The sequence below is a fragment of the Propithecus coquereli genome, unplaced genomic scaffold, assembly GCF_000956105.1.
Source record: "Propithecus coquereli isolate 6110/MARCELLA unplaced genomic scaffold, Pcoq_1.0 Scaffold27, whole genome shotgun sequence".
In the NCBI taxonomy this organism is placed as follows: domain Eukaryota; kingdom Metazoa; phylum Chordata; class Mammalia; order Primates; family Indriidae; genus Propithecus; species Propithecus coquereli.
In genome coordinates this window covers 11956860-11969577 of record NW_012148285.1, presented here as the reverse complement: position 1 = coordinate 11969577, position 12718 = coordinate 11956860, and the positions used below count along the sequence as shown (strand labels likewise).

The 12718-nt window shown below is 42.0% G+C and overlaps 1 protein-coding gene across 1 annotated transcript in view; it reads left to right on the top strand.

The window, feature by feature from the left end:
* Nucleotides 1–12718, top strand: part of IQCK (IQ motif containing K) — a 121409-nt gene that overhangs the window by 93793 nt on the left and 14898 nt on the right. The gene's annotated exons all lie outside the window — the stretch shown is intronic.

Genomic DNA, 12718 nt, shown 5'->3' with positions numbered 1-12718 from the left:
GACGGGCCAAATAAATCGATTGATTCTCCCCAGTGTGAGTAGGCGTCATCCCGTCTGTTGAAGGCCTGGATAGAACAAAAGGGTGGAGAAGGTTGCATGAACTCTGCCTGTCTGAGCTGGGACATGGGTCTTCTGCCCTTGGTGCTCCTGGTTCTCAGGCCTTCAGACCTGGACTGGAATCTAACCACTGGGTCTCCGGCTCTCAGGCCTTTGAATCACACTGCGAGCTTTCCTGGGTCTGCAGATTGCAGATGGCAGATTACAGGGACTTCTCAGTCCCCATAATTTTGTGAGCCAATATCTTATAATAAATCTCTTCCTTATATCGATTTAAGATTCCTCAAATCACTTTCTTTATATAGAAATTATATAATCTATTGGTTTGTTTCTCTGGAGACCTTTAATACACCTGTTTTTGAGAAATTAAAAACATACACACACAAAGTACAATGAATAGCACAACAAGCACCCGTCATCTTTCATACACAAGTGTCACCATTTTGTCCTATTTGCTTTCATTCTTTTTTTATTTTTAAACTTTAAGTTACCACATATTCACAGTAGGAGAATTAATAAAACAATGCAAGGGACATCTATCTCTTCACCTTCTGTTGTGATTATCTCTTGGCTGCCACAGCTTCCCTGGCTGTGACCGCATGTACATCCACGGCCTGTGGGCAGGCGTCCCCATGTTGGCTCCCGGCCTCAGTATATTTCGTGAGTTCTTCCTCGGGGGAGACAACAGGTTGTAGAACCTGACTGTGACTCTGCTTTTGCCACAACCACCCTAGATCCCTCCTGTGTCAGTGCACTCCAAGCCTTTTGCTCTTGGAGCCTCCTTCCCCAGGGGCCAACCCTCTTGAGTGGGGCATTGGAGAGATAGCTCAAGTAACCTTCCCGTGTCCACTTGCGCCACAGGAAACCAACGGCAGACACACAGACTTCCCCACTGCCCTCCCCTCTTTCTCTGCCCCAAGTGTCTCTCCAGTTCACATAGACCTGCTCAAAACGGTACAGGGGAATGATCTGTAAATCTGCTCTTAAAGCAGATGTCCAACCAGGTAATGGGATACCAGCCTCCCTTTCCTGAAGGTAGCCTCAATCTTTTCAAGTTGTTCTCTTTGATCCCCCCTCCCTTGCCTTAGGACTTGGGTGACAGGAAGCACCCGCTCTTGTCTAAGAGAAGAGAGAAAAGCACAGTGCTCTCCTCTGGGCCAGCACATCTCAATTTTTTTGGACCGTGACCCAGGAAAAAATAATTATATATTGTAATCTAGTTCATAAAAATATACAGATGTTTTCATATATATATATATAACTAAAAAGTTTTAAGGAAAAAATGTTGTCATATGTAATGCCCTCTGATATTTTCTATTCTACTTAATTTTTGTTTTTTTAATGCTAGATATGACCCAAGAAGTCATTTCCTGGCCCACGATTATGTCGTTGGGATGGGCCCCAGGCATCACTGTTAATGTGAAGTTTTCGGGATTCTACTGCTCAGCCAGAAAGGAGACCCTAAGGCGATGCAGGATGCCCGGTTGTTTTGTGCTTTCTTTAAAATGTGGGGTCCTCTAAGCCACAGGTCCCCCGCCTTTTTGGCAACAGGGACCGTTTTCGTGGAAGACAATTTTTCCACAGACCGGGGAGGGAGGATGGTTTTGGGATGATTCACGTGCATTACACTTATTGTGCACTTTATTTCTATTATTATTACATTCTATTATATAATGAAATAATTACGCAACTCACCATAGGTTGGGGACCCCCGCTCTCGGCCCCATGTGCTCAGCTCTGGGCAACAAGACAAGGCTTGCTGACGCTCGATTGCACATCTGTTGTTTGTTCACTTGGCCGTTGTCTTCCCCGCTGGAGTGTAAGCTACGTGAGAACAAAGCCCTTGTCTGCCTGGCTCACCTCCTAGGACAGTGCCTGGCAAATAGGTGTTGATTGAATGAACACGTGAATGAATGAATGAATGAATGAATGGAATCATGAGGTTTGAATGAGTCGACCTACAGAAAGTGCCTGGTGCAGAGAGGGAGCTCATCAAGTTGGCAGTCTTAGCGGTCCTTATAGAGAAGCAGCCTGACCTATTACTGCACGGCTGGCTCAGCACAGGCCTCTCTTCCGTGCACAACTGCAGTTTTATTTCACTTCAAAACTGGAAGGCAGTCAGGGCTGTAATCAGTTTAAAGGTCGAGGCAAGTGCAGCGTGCCTATTTCTTTCTGCTGTTCGGTATTCTTTGGAGTTGATTTGCAGTTGGTTGGGTGGGTGATTGAGTGGGCTTGCCGGGAGCAGGGAGAGTGGACTGGATTTCATGCCTTATCCAGCCAGCAGTGGAAGGGCTGGAGGGGCCAGGGAAGCATTCCCTTTTCCACCACCTGCTACTCGCTTCCCGTGCCACTTCCCAAAGGCTCCAAAACGAGCCGCACTTTCCAAACAAGATGAGTCTTCAATAAATACCCCAATGTGAACCAATGCATAAATCCCCATTTACGCTGGGACTGAAATGGCCCTTGGACAAAAAACTCAATTCTAAAGACTGTCCCAGGTCTATGGTCAGTTAAGAAAGAAGTCAGTAGAGCGGTAACAGGCAAAGGACCTGATCTAGTTAACGTCATTAAGCCTCAGTTTCCCCATGTACAAAATGGGACTCATGATAGTACCTGTCTCATACAGTTGTTGTTAAAGGATAACGAGAGATGATCTTTAGAACAAGTCCTGGCACATAGTTCCCATACATGTTAGTTATTGTCATGATAGTATTATTAAAGTATCTGTGTGCTTTTGAACAATTTTGTGTTCACTTCTGCCAATAGACTCTAAGCTCCAGGGAGTTCCATGTAAGGATTATGGTTTGTCATATCCATCATGATCCTGGCACAGAGCAGGTGGTCTATACGTATTTGGGAATGACGCTCTGGGCTTCATTTTACCAAGGAAGAAATAGAGGCCCAGGAAGATCCAGTGACTTGCCCAAGGTCACACAGCAGTGGAGGGCCTGGGGCAAGGGCCCCGGAGTCCCCTTTCTCTGCTCAGTGTTCTAACACATCCCCAAGGAGAGACTCAGAGAGACAAGACGCTATCTTGGATTCTACTATCAAACCCAAATTTCTCAGGAATCTTCTGGAACATGACATATGGCTTGTCTGATTTCTTATCATCTGGGCTTCAGGGTTCTTGTTGTTTATGTTTTCGTTGACTAAAGCCCCTAACTCGGGGCTGAATTATGAGAAGCAGGGTACAACCTGCTGCCCACCAAGTGAAGCAAACTTTTTGTTCCCTTCAGGTGTCCCCAAGCCGAATCATTTTGTTAAGCTCATGCACTAGAGTTACTTCCTATTTTAAACTTTATGAATCTGGGTAATGCAGAGGTTTAGAAAATAAATCTCCCCAGCCAAGGTGACACAGTAATTAGACCTCAGAGACTCCAGTGAAGCGATTTGAAAATGGGTGTTAAGCACATGCTAGTTCTCCTTGAGACTTGCAATAAAAAACAGTGGAATGATTGCAAATGAAAATGGTTTTGCAACTTCATTAAAAGCAACAGCAACTCATCTTTGTGCAAATCCAGCAGACAAACATATCTTTTTAAGGTGTTACCATTTTATCCATATTGTGCTCTGGTATTTGCGGTATGAGTAGATTTTGCCAAGTTCGTATCTTGGAGCAACCTTGATGCAGACAGGAGGTCTGAGGGAGCGTAACATCAGCTGTCGGGGTGGAATCCTGGTCATATATAGCCCGTCTCATGTTACACTGAGTCAGAGGCTGCTGGGCCCAAAGAGTATTTTCTTCTAGGACAGAATGAGGTATGAGGTTATCCTCAAGTCTCCATCCACTGGGACAGATGCAGAAATTATTTTAAAATGTGTGTGGTAAGAATTTCAGCCAACGTAATTCAACAGAAGATGCCTAAGTCATTTTTGAGATGTAGTAAAAAATTCTGTCTTGATTAATAGCATATTTTTAGCTTCATATAATCAGTAATTGTTTTCAAATGTGCTTTGTAATTGAATATCCGTATTTTATTTGGAAATCTAGTATAAGCAGGGAGAAAGAAACCATAGAAATTGTTCCCATAACATCAGATTAAATTTCATGTATATGTATACACACACATGTGTATATATATCATAACATCAGATAAATTTCTCATGTATGTGTTTGTATCTATATTCTTTATATATGTACAAATCTTTAAATGACTTCATCTCTTTTTAATGTTCTGAAAAAAATGCAGGGGTGGAGGGAAAGATTGATCTGTCAAATGAAATGGATTGTTTACTTTTTATTTGCTCAACTATTTCCTGTTTCATTCCACAAGTGGTTCGTAGTAGTAGTTACAGAAACACATACAATATTTTTAGGTAAATATGGTAATTGAAATAAGGAAAACTAAAGATTAGGGAAAAAAATAAAGCCACTAAGGGCAGTAAGAAAAATACTCCAAGGCCTAAAATTTTAAAATTAAGTGACAAATAAAAACTATATTCAGGGTATGTAATGTGATGCTTTAATATACATACACATTGTATAACGATTAGTACAATCAAATTAATTAACACATCCAACACCACCCATAGCACCACTTGTGTATGTGTATGTGTGTGTGTTGGAGGGGTAAGGACACTTAAAATCTGCTCTCTTATCAAATTTTAAGTAAACAATACAGTATTATTAACTATAGTCACCATGCTCTACATTAGATCCCCAGGACTTGTTCATCTTATAACTGAAACCTACCATACCGTCTGACCAACATAGAAGTTTCTTAGAGACAAAGCAAAGATGGAAACGTAATCTATTATATAATTCACAGTGTCCATGAGAAAAGAAGACAAACCAGTTGTTCGGGAAATACTGAGCCCTTCCCTAATACATTATGCAATGTGAATAATAGCCTTACAAACGTTCCTATAATAAATAGAAATATGACTCTGAGCTTCCTAGAAGCCACGACAATAAAGGAAATAGGATCATTAATGGTTTATTGTGTCCTCAAGATTTAAAATGTTTCTTGGAAGCACACTTATTCCTGGAGTTGAGATTTGATTTTTCTCTCATAAAGAGGACACTGTCACATAGTGAACACCATCCTTTCCCTGAATATAATAACAGCTTGCTTAGAGCAATGTTTACTTCTAAAGGGAAAAGATGCAAGCCTGGGGCAGGGGATGGAAACCAGAGAAAGTTCTTTTCCCTGTTTTAAATTTAGATTGTAATGACAAATCCTAACTATAGGATTTCTCAGTGGTTTAAAGGTTATTCTTAAAACGAGCCCCTCATCTTGGCCTCACCACCTGCTTGTGACCTTAGGGTGCACTAGAACTTAGTTCTTTCCTTCCTACCCTGTGTTATTGGGTGTGTCACTGAGAGCAGAGAAGGAGATCTGTGTAGCTCAGGAGTAGCTGTCATTTATCGAGCGTATGCCATGGGCCAGGCACTATACTGAGCACCTTATGTTTCCATGGAGTCCTCACAGCTGCTCTCTCAGAGAGATATTGTCTCCACTGTACAGATGAGGAAACCGGGGCTGAGAGGATACATGACTTGCACAAGGCCCCATAGCCAATAGGACCAGAGATCAGGGATTTGAACCCACATCTGCCAGATGCCAATGAGGCCAGGGCTGTCCGAGGCCACACTGTCCAATAACTCAAGTGCCAATAGGGCATGTTGGTCCAGTACAGAGCTTCCCAACAGGGTACCTAAGGGTCCCCAGGCTGGACAGCAGGCAGTGTCTGGCCATACCTCCCACCCTGTCCCCTAACACTGAAATGACCACAGGCCACTGGTATAGGTTTGGGTGTAGGGGATGCTGGGTCCCCCGTCCAAAGGCTGCAGGATCTACGCCTGTGTTTTGGAGAGACACGTTCATCAGAGCAGGGAGCCAGGGTTAAGTGAGTGAGGATGAAGATGTTCTTACCTCCCTCCTTCCAAATCCCCTGCCTGTCTACAGATGAGGAGTAGAGAAGGGTTTTGCCATCAAAGACGGGACCTGTGTGCAGGGCACACTCTAGCCTGAGGCTTAGGAGGTGGGTTCTGACATTAGTTGAGGCCCTTTGTGACTAACAACAATCTATCATATACCAAAAAAGGTCAAATCTTCAGTGATTCACTGTCCAGATACAACCACTGCTGAGTATGTCGGCCCCTAGAGTTTTTCCATCTAGCAATATATAATACAAATATATATACTTATACGTATGCAACCATATTATATCTACTGTAGTTTAACTTGCTTCTTTCTTCACCTGACAATGTATCATTGACATATTTTCATGCCAATACATATAGATCTGTCTCATTAATTTTAGTGGCCTTATAAAAATGATAGATCTATACCAGACTTTTTTTTTAAACCAATTCCTATGAATGGATATTTGGCTTGTATTGCAAACAGTGCTCTGTAAACATTTTTGTAGAATAGTCTTGCCTACTTATAGAGATATTTCTATAGGATAAATTCCTAGAAGTGGAACTGTTGTATCAAAGGAGATGCGTATATTAAATTTAGATAGTGATCACCATATTATCATCCAAAAATGCTACATCCCAGTTTATACTTAATGCCACCAGCCCACTGTGGGACTTTCGATGGATGATGTAACCTTTGCGCTACATTTTCCGTATTTGTAAAATGAGAATTATTATCCCTCAGTAATACTTCTAAGTGAGGTCATTGTTTTGATAATACTTTGGCTCTTTAAGTATCTCTGTAAATCTAAGGTGTCATTTTCGTTTTAATTTTTTTCTCTCATATCTCCTCAAACATTAGTTCATTCTCCATTCTAACCTGCCAAAGAGACAAAAATTTGATTAAGAGACATCTAGAGACTTCATGCCTTGGTATTAATTTCATCAATTCTATTTTTAAGACTCACCGGTGGTTGGGGATGTTTGGATGATGTCACCTTTCACACATATCTTTTCATTTAAAATCTGCAAAAGTCTGCACAGCTAGGGCATGCCTTCTATTGAAATGCCTGAAGATCCCTACTGTTCTTCGGAGATTAAAAAATGAAATAAAAGATGATTTCCTTTTTTAGTGGCTTGCCCCAAAAGTTCAAGATCCTATGTTTAAGTTTATGCAGATGACTCCTTCCAACCTAATTAGCTTCATTCCTTCCTCTGACTGTGTAATATTCTTCTTTGCAGTTACGTAGATGCAGAATGCTTTTGTAGGGTATATAAATCTCCAAACCTCTAGAAGGCTCATGACCAGATTGGACTCAGTTTCAAACATTTCTCAATCGTGCAACCTTGAGCAGGTGGCTTAACTTCTCTGTGACTCAGTTTGTATAGCAATAAAATGGCAACGCTAACATTGGCAACCACCTCATAGAGTTTTTGTGAGGATGAAATGAACTGTAATAGTGCCTGGCTCATAATAAGTGATCCACAAATAATGCTTATTATTAAGCAAAGAGTTCAACATGTGTTGATGTATGTTGTTATTAAGAATATTGGCTTTCGGGGTCCGACAGAACAGGAGTCCTCCCTCTCACACCAGTGCGGTTGCGGGCAAATCGCCCATCCTCTCGAGCCTCTGCTTTATCCTCTGTTATATGGGGACAATTAGGACCTGTCACAGAGGGCTCCTGCGAGGATTAAATAAGACAGCCATGTGTGGGATTAAACAGATCGCTGGCACAAAGTGAATGGTCAGTAACTGGTGGCTGGTTTTAGTAATATTTTTAAAGGTGTCAGCAAAAATAAAGTTTTTATTCCAGGTCGTTTACCTACAGCAGTGGTTCTCCATGTTAGCTGCAGATTAGAATCTCCTGGGGGAAATTTATAAGGCTGTATCGGGCTAGAGACCAGAGAAAGTGATTTCATGGGTTTATTCTTAGGAGAGAATGTGTTCTCACCACATCAGCAAAGCCCTAATACTCTGGATTAGCTACGAGATCCCAGTAATAGCTTTGGATTCAAAAATCTTCCTTTGCGAGGCTCTTCTCACTAATGCAATTTCATTTGGATTAAAGTTCAGGGGATCTGTGTTCCTGCCCAACTCTGCAATTTACCAGCTGTATTGGCCTTGCTTTTTGCTTTAAAAAATGGAAGGGGTGAATAAGAAAATCTCTGTAACAACGAAACAGAATATCCCATAAGTGTTCACTGTAGTATCTCCTGCCTCCCATGCCAGAAGCCTGCTCTTGGAAAACTCCAAACCTTGCCGTTGTCTTGGTGGTGGCTGTTGGGTTTGGGAGTTTGGTTTCAAGACTGAAGGCCACAACAATAGGTGGTGAGCATTCTGCTAACTACTGGGCTTTTGCTGGGGAGAGTGGGGTGGGATTGTTGGAGGCCAGAGAGTAACTCTCAAAGTTTCAAGGTTGAAGGACAATGGAGGGAAGTGTGAATTGGTTATTTGGTGATGGGAGAGCGTTTTGGGGGAAAGGGGTGGGGATGTTTAAAGGAGATTTTTGTGAAGTTTGATCATATATACTGAAATCAGGGCTCCTCCTGTCACCACGTTTGGATCTGTCACACCCAGGGGTGACTCTGAATGAAAGTTGGAGCTAATAGGGAAGGCAATGGCAAGTCGGGCCTGCCCTGTCCTGTCGTGTCTCAGCCTGCAGGACAGCATTGCGCCTACCTAAACCTCCGGTGTCTGCAAAGACCCTCGATCTTCCTAATAGCTCTGATTAAGTGTCTACGACATGACAGTCACTTTAGATATGCTACTTCTAATCTTCACAACAAACGGAATGAGTAGAAACTATTATTGCCCCCGTGTTTTAGGACGGGAGACTGCATCTCGGAGGTTAAATCATTCGCCTGTGGTCCCACAGCTGTGGACATTTAGAACTTTCCACAACATCACACTGCTTTGCTGTCCCCACAACCTTTCTTTCAGTCAGACCACGGACAGATAGACTGAAGGAGAGGTCTGGAATCCATGACCTCTAAAAATGCAGCTGGAGTTCAGTACAGAAAAGATGGCCACATGTGGAATGAAGAACTCATACCTGCTACCACACGGCTGAGCCTGGAAAATGTCATGCTAAGTGAAAGAAGCTAGGCACGAAAGGCCACTAATTATAGATTCCATTTATAGGAAATGAAACAGGCAAATCCATAGAGAGAGAAAGTGGATTAGCAGTTGCCTAAACCTGGGGGGCTGGGGGAATAAGGGGTGCTAGCTAAAGGGTACAGGGTTTCTTTTGGGGGTGATGAAAAATTGTAAAATTCATAGCTGATGGTTGCACAACTCTGTGAATATACTAAAAGCTAGTTAATGGTATACTTTAAATGTTGGAATTGTAAGGTGTGTGAATTGTTTAATAAGCATGAAGGCGCAGACCCCAGGCAGCCATGGCCACTCCCTCGCCTCCGTCAGCCTCTGCTAATGTCACCTTCTCAGTGAGTCGTCCCTGACCACCTGGCCCCTCCGCCCCTCTACCCTGCCTGTCCCCATTTAACACGTCGTCTGTGGGGTCATTCGAAAGAACTGAGCACTGCCAAATTCTTATCGCAGCGTGCAACTTCCGATGGGGGTAGATCAAGAACTTGGTGTTGGTGCCACCTCTTCTTCACAGCCTTGGGGAAGTTAGCGTGTCACGGCTGCCCTTCAGCATGGCTGTGACGAAGGATCTGGGACAAAGCCGGCTCCCGGGTGGCTGCGTGCCGCGGTTCCTGTACCTGCCACCTGGGGCTACGTGCGGAGCATCTGTTAGGTTGTAGAATTAACTGTTATTCCTTTACAAATTACCTTTGTGTGATATATTTAACTTAGTCACTGATCCATGATTTTTAAGCCAGGCGCCATGGCCCAGGCCTGTAGTCAGGCCCAGCTACTTGGGAGGCTGAGGCAGGAGGATCACTTAAGCCCAGGAGTTTGAGTCTAGGCTGGGTGACAGAGCGAGATCATGTCCCTAAAAATAAGTAAGTAAATAAATAAAAATTTTTTCAAAATAATTTTGAAGTGCTTAATTCTTTCGTATCACCGGGATTTGAATGATTTGTTTGTCGTCTGTGTGATATGACTGCACTGGAATATAAGTTGTCTCACAGTAGGGGCTTTTTCTTCCTTCCTGTTGTGTTCCCTGCTCTGTCCTCAGCATTTAGAACAACGCCCGACACCTGCCAAACATTCAAGAAATAGTTTTTGGTTGAATGAATGGACTGTGTTACATAACCTCCTTCCCCAGTCATCCGTCTATAAATGGATAAAGACAAAAAGTCTACTAGAATATAACCCCGAAACGCTCATGATGACTATCTCTAAATGGTAGGAAGGCAGGTGATTGATGGGGTAAGTGATGCCCTTTTTCTAAAATAGAAACACAGGTGATAATTTTTCTTTTTTGATTATCCATATTTTCCAGAATAATAACAAGGAGTGTTCATATTTACTGTGTGCTTACTGTGAAGCAGGCATTTTCCAAAGCACTTCACTAGTAGTAGCTCAATTAATCTTCACAATGGCCCTTTGAAGTAGGTACTTCCATGGTCTCCATTTCATAGATGAAGAAACTGAGGCACAGAGAGGTTGAACAACATATCCAGGGCCACACAGCAAGAAAGTAGCAGAGCTGAGCAGCTTCACTCCAGATTTCTCCCTCTCCCCCACCTCATTATGCTATAGGGCACGGATGTTATTTATGGAGTTAAAGTGCCTGAGAGACATCTGTTGGTGTTTGGTTTCATACGAAGTCCACCAGGACCTCTGATTACACTGCCAAGGGCGTAAAGCACGTGCTCCTTTATGCCTGTTAGCCTGGCTTAAAGGGTAATGATGCCGCCTGCCAAATTGTCCCTCCTTCCCTCTGTGAGCGCCAGTCCAACGCTGTTGACGCGTGGTATTCACCCTTCGGATCTAAATTTAGGATCTGAACAGCTAAAGTGCCTTGCCAGTTTTCAGATTCAACTCTCATTAGTCTGGGATGTGGAAAATTTTAAAGGCACAGGGCTGCGGAAGCTAGATGCTGAGTAGCTCAGACCAATTCCTTTTAGAATACTTTAAAACCTGCCCCCTTATCAAAGCAATACATTCTCCTTACGAAAAATACAGAGAAGTAGCAAGAGATTTTAAAAAGTTACGTACCTCACTGCCACTGGTAATGCTTTGGTGTGTAGGAAAACTTTTTTAAAGTGCTTTATTTTGCCCCATCCGAGTAGAAGGGAGATGGTAGAGATGAAGGCATCTTTTGCGTATGCTCTCTTGTTGCCATGTGCATTGGAATTGTTCTCATTTACTTTTGTGGCATCTAGAGACTTGTTGTTTAAGAGGTTTCAAAGTGACATTTGATGCTGTCCAGGATGAGCAGCTAATAATGGTAGAAAGAGCCCTTGGCTTGGGGTCATAAGACCTACATTGAACTCTGGCTGGAAGCTTCCTACCTGTGTGTCCTTAAGCAAGGCACTTATCCTTCGTGATCGTTCATCTCTTAACTGTAAAATGAAATTAACACCCGCCCCCCCAAAAAAAGCCCAACTGAGAGACAAATTTATTTGAGTTAAAAAAAAAAACAAAAACAATACTTGAGCTAATGCTCACCCACAAATTCTTACCGGCTATGTGACCTTAAACAAGTTACTTAACCTCTCTGAGCTTCAGTTTCTTCATCTGTACAATGGAAATAATAAAAAGTATCCCCCACATACATACTGGATTCTAGGGAGACCCAAATGAGAAAATGCATGTAACATTCTTAGTTCAATGCCTTGTACATATTAGGTGCTCAATAATGATCAGTGACTACTATTGTAAACCATACCATTTTTTATTCATCTTAGAGCATTATTTTTCCCAGTGTGAATGGTAAATCAATTAGTGGGTTGCCACAAACATTTCAAAAATGAAACAGAACAGGGACAGAAAGTAATAGCATGCTTGGCTTGTAGTAAGGGAAATATTATTTGGTGAAATTTTTGTTTGAGGTGTGTTTGTGTATTGTAAAAGCAACGTAAAATGTATTTTTGTAATTGTAGGTGGCAGTTTAAAAATATGAACACCACTGGATTAGATGAGTTTATATATACTTGGTTCCCATGGTCTTAGAGTACCTGGATTTGCCAAGGTGTTGTCTCTTTGGCTTTCAAAATCAAGGTAGCTCTAGGAAATAGCCATTTTAAATGTACTTCAACATCTTCTGTAAAAATGTTCTTTGGGCCAAACTCCATTATATCCTTTTCAAAAATAAATCCATGTGAGAAATTTCATACAGCAAATGGTGCTAGGAAAGATGTTGTTACCCTTGAGAAAATGGTTTGCTTCTTCCCTGACTTTCCCTTTTTGCCTTGTCTGCCAGGATGCTCACAGTTCAATTTAAAGCTCATTTATAGCAATTTCTTAACTGTTAGAGTTAGCATATCTAAATTCTCCATTTCTCTGCAGACTTGCTTTTCTTTTTCTGTTTTTATTTACTGGCTCTCGTTGTAAATCATCTCAAATCCTTTTAGGGAGGATTTGACATTCGGAGGAAAACAGAGAGAGGTTGTAAACCTCAGATGAGAGAATGCATGTGAAAGAACATTAACACTGAGAAACCTGGCCCAGGAACAACTATTATTAGGGTGTATCTGACTCTTTGTGAGTTTTATCAGCTTTGCAGACAAGGAGAATACTGCTGGCATTTGTTTTAACAGAATTTTAAAAACAACTTTTTTCTTAACTGATTTATAGAAGTAATACTTGCCTTTTGTAGGAAACTGAACGAAAAGTAGATAATTTTAAGCCTTACCATCTAGAAATGACCATTATTA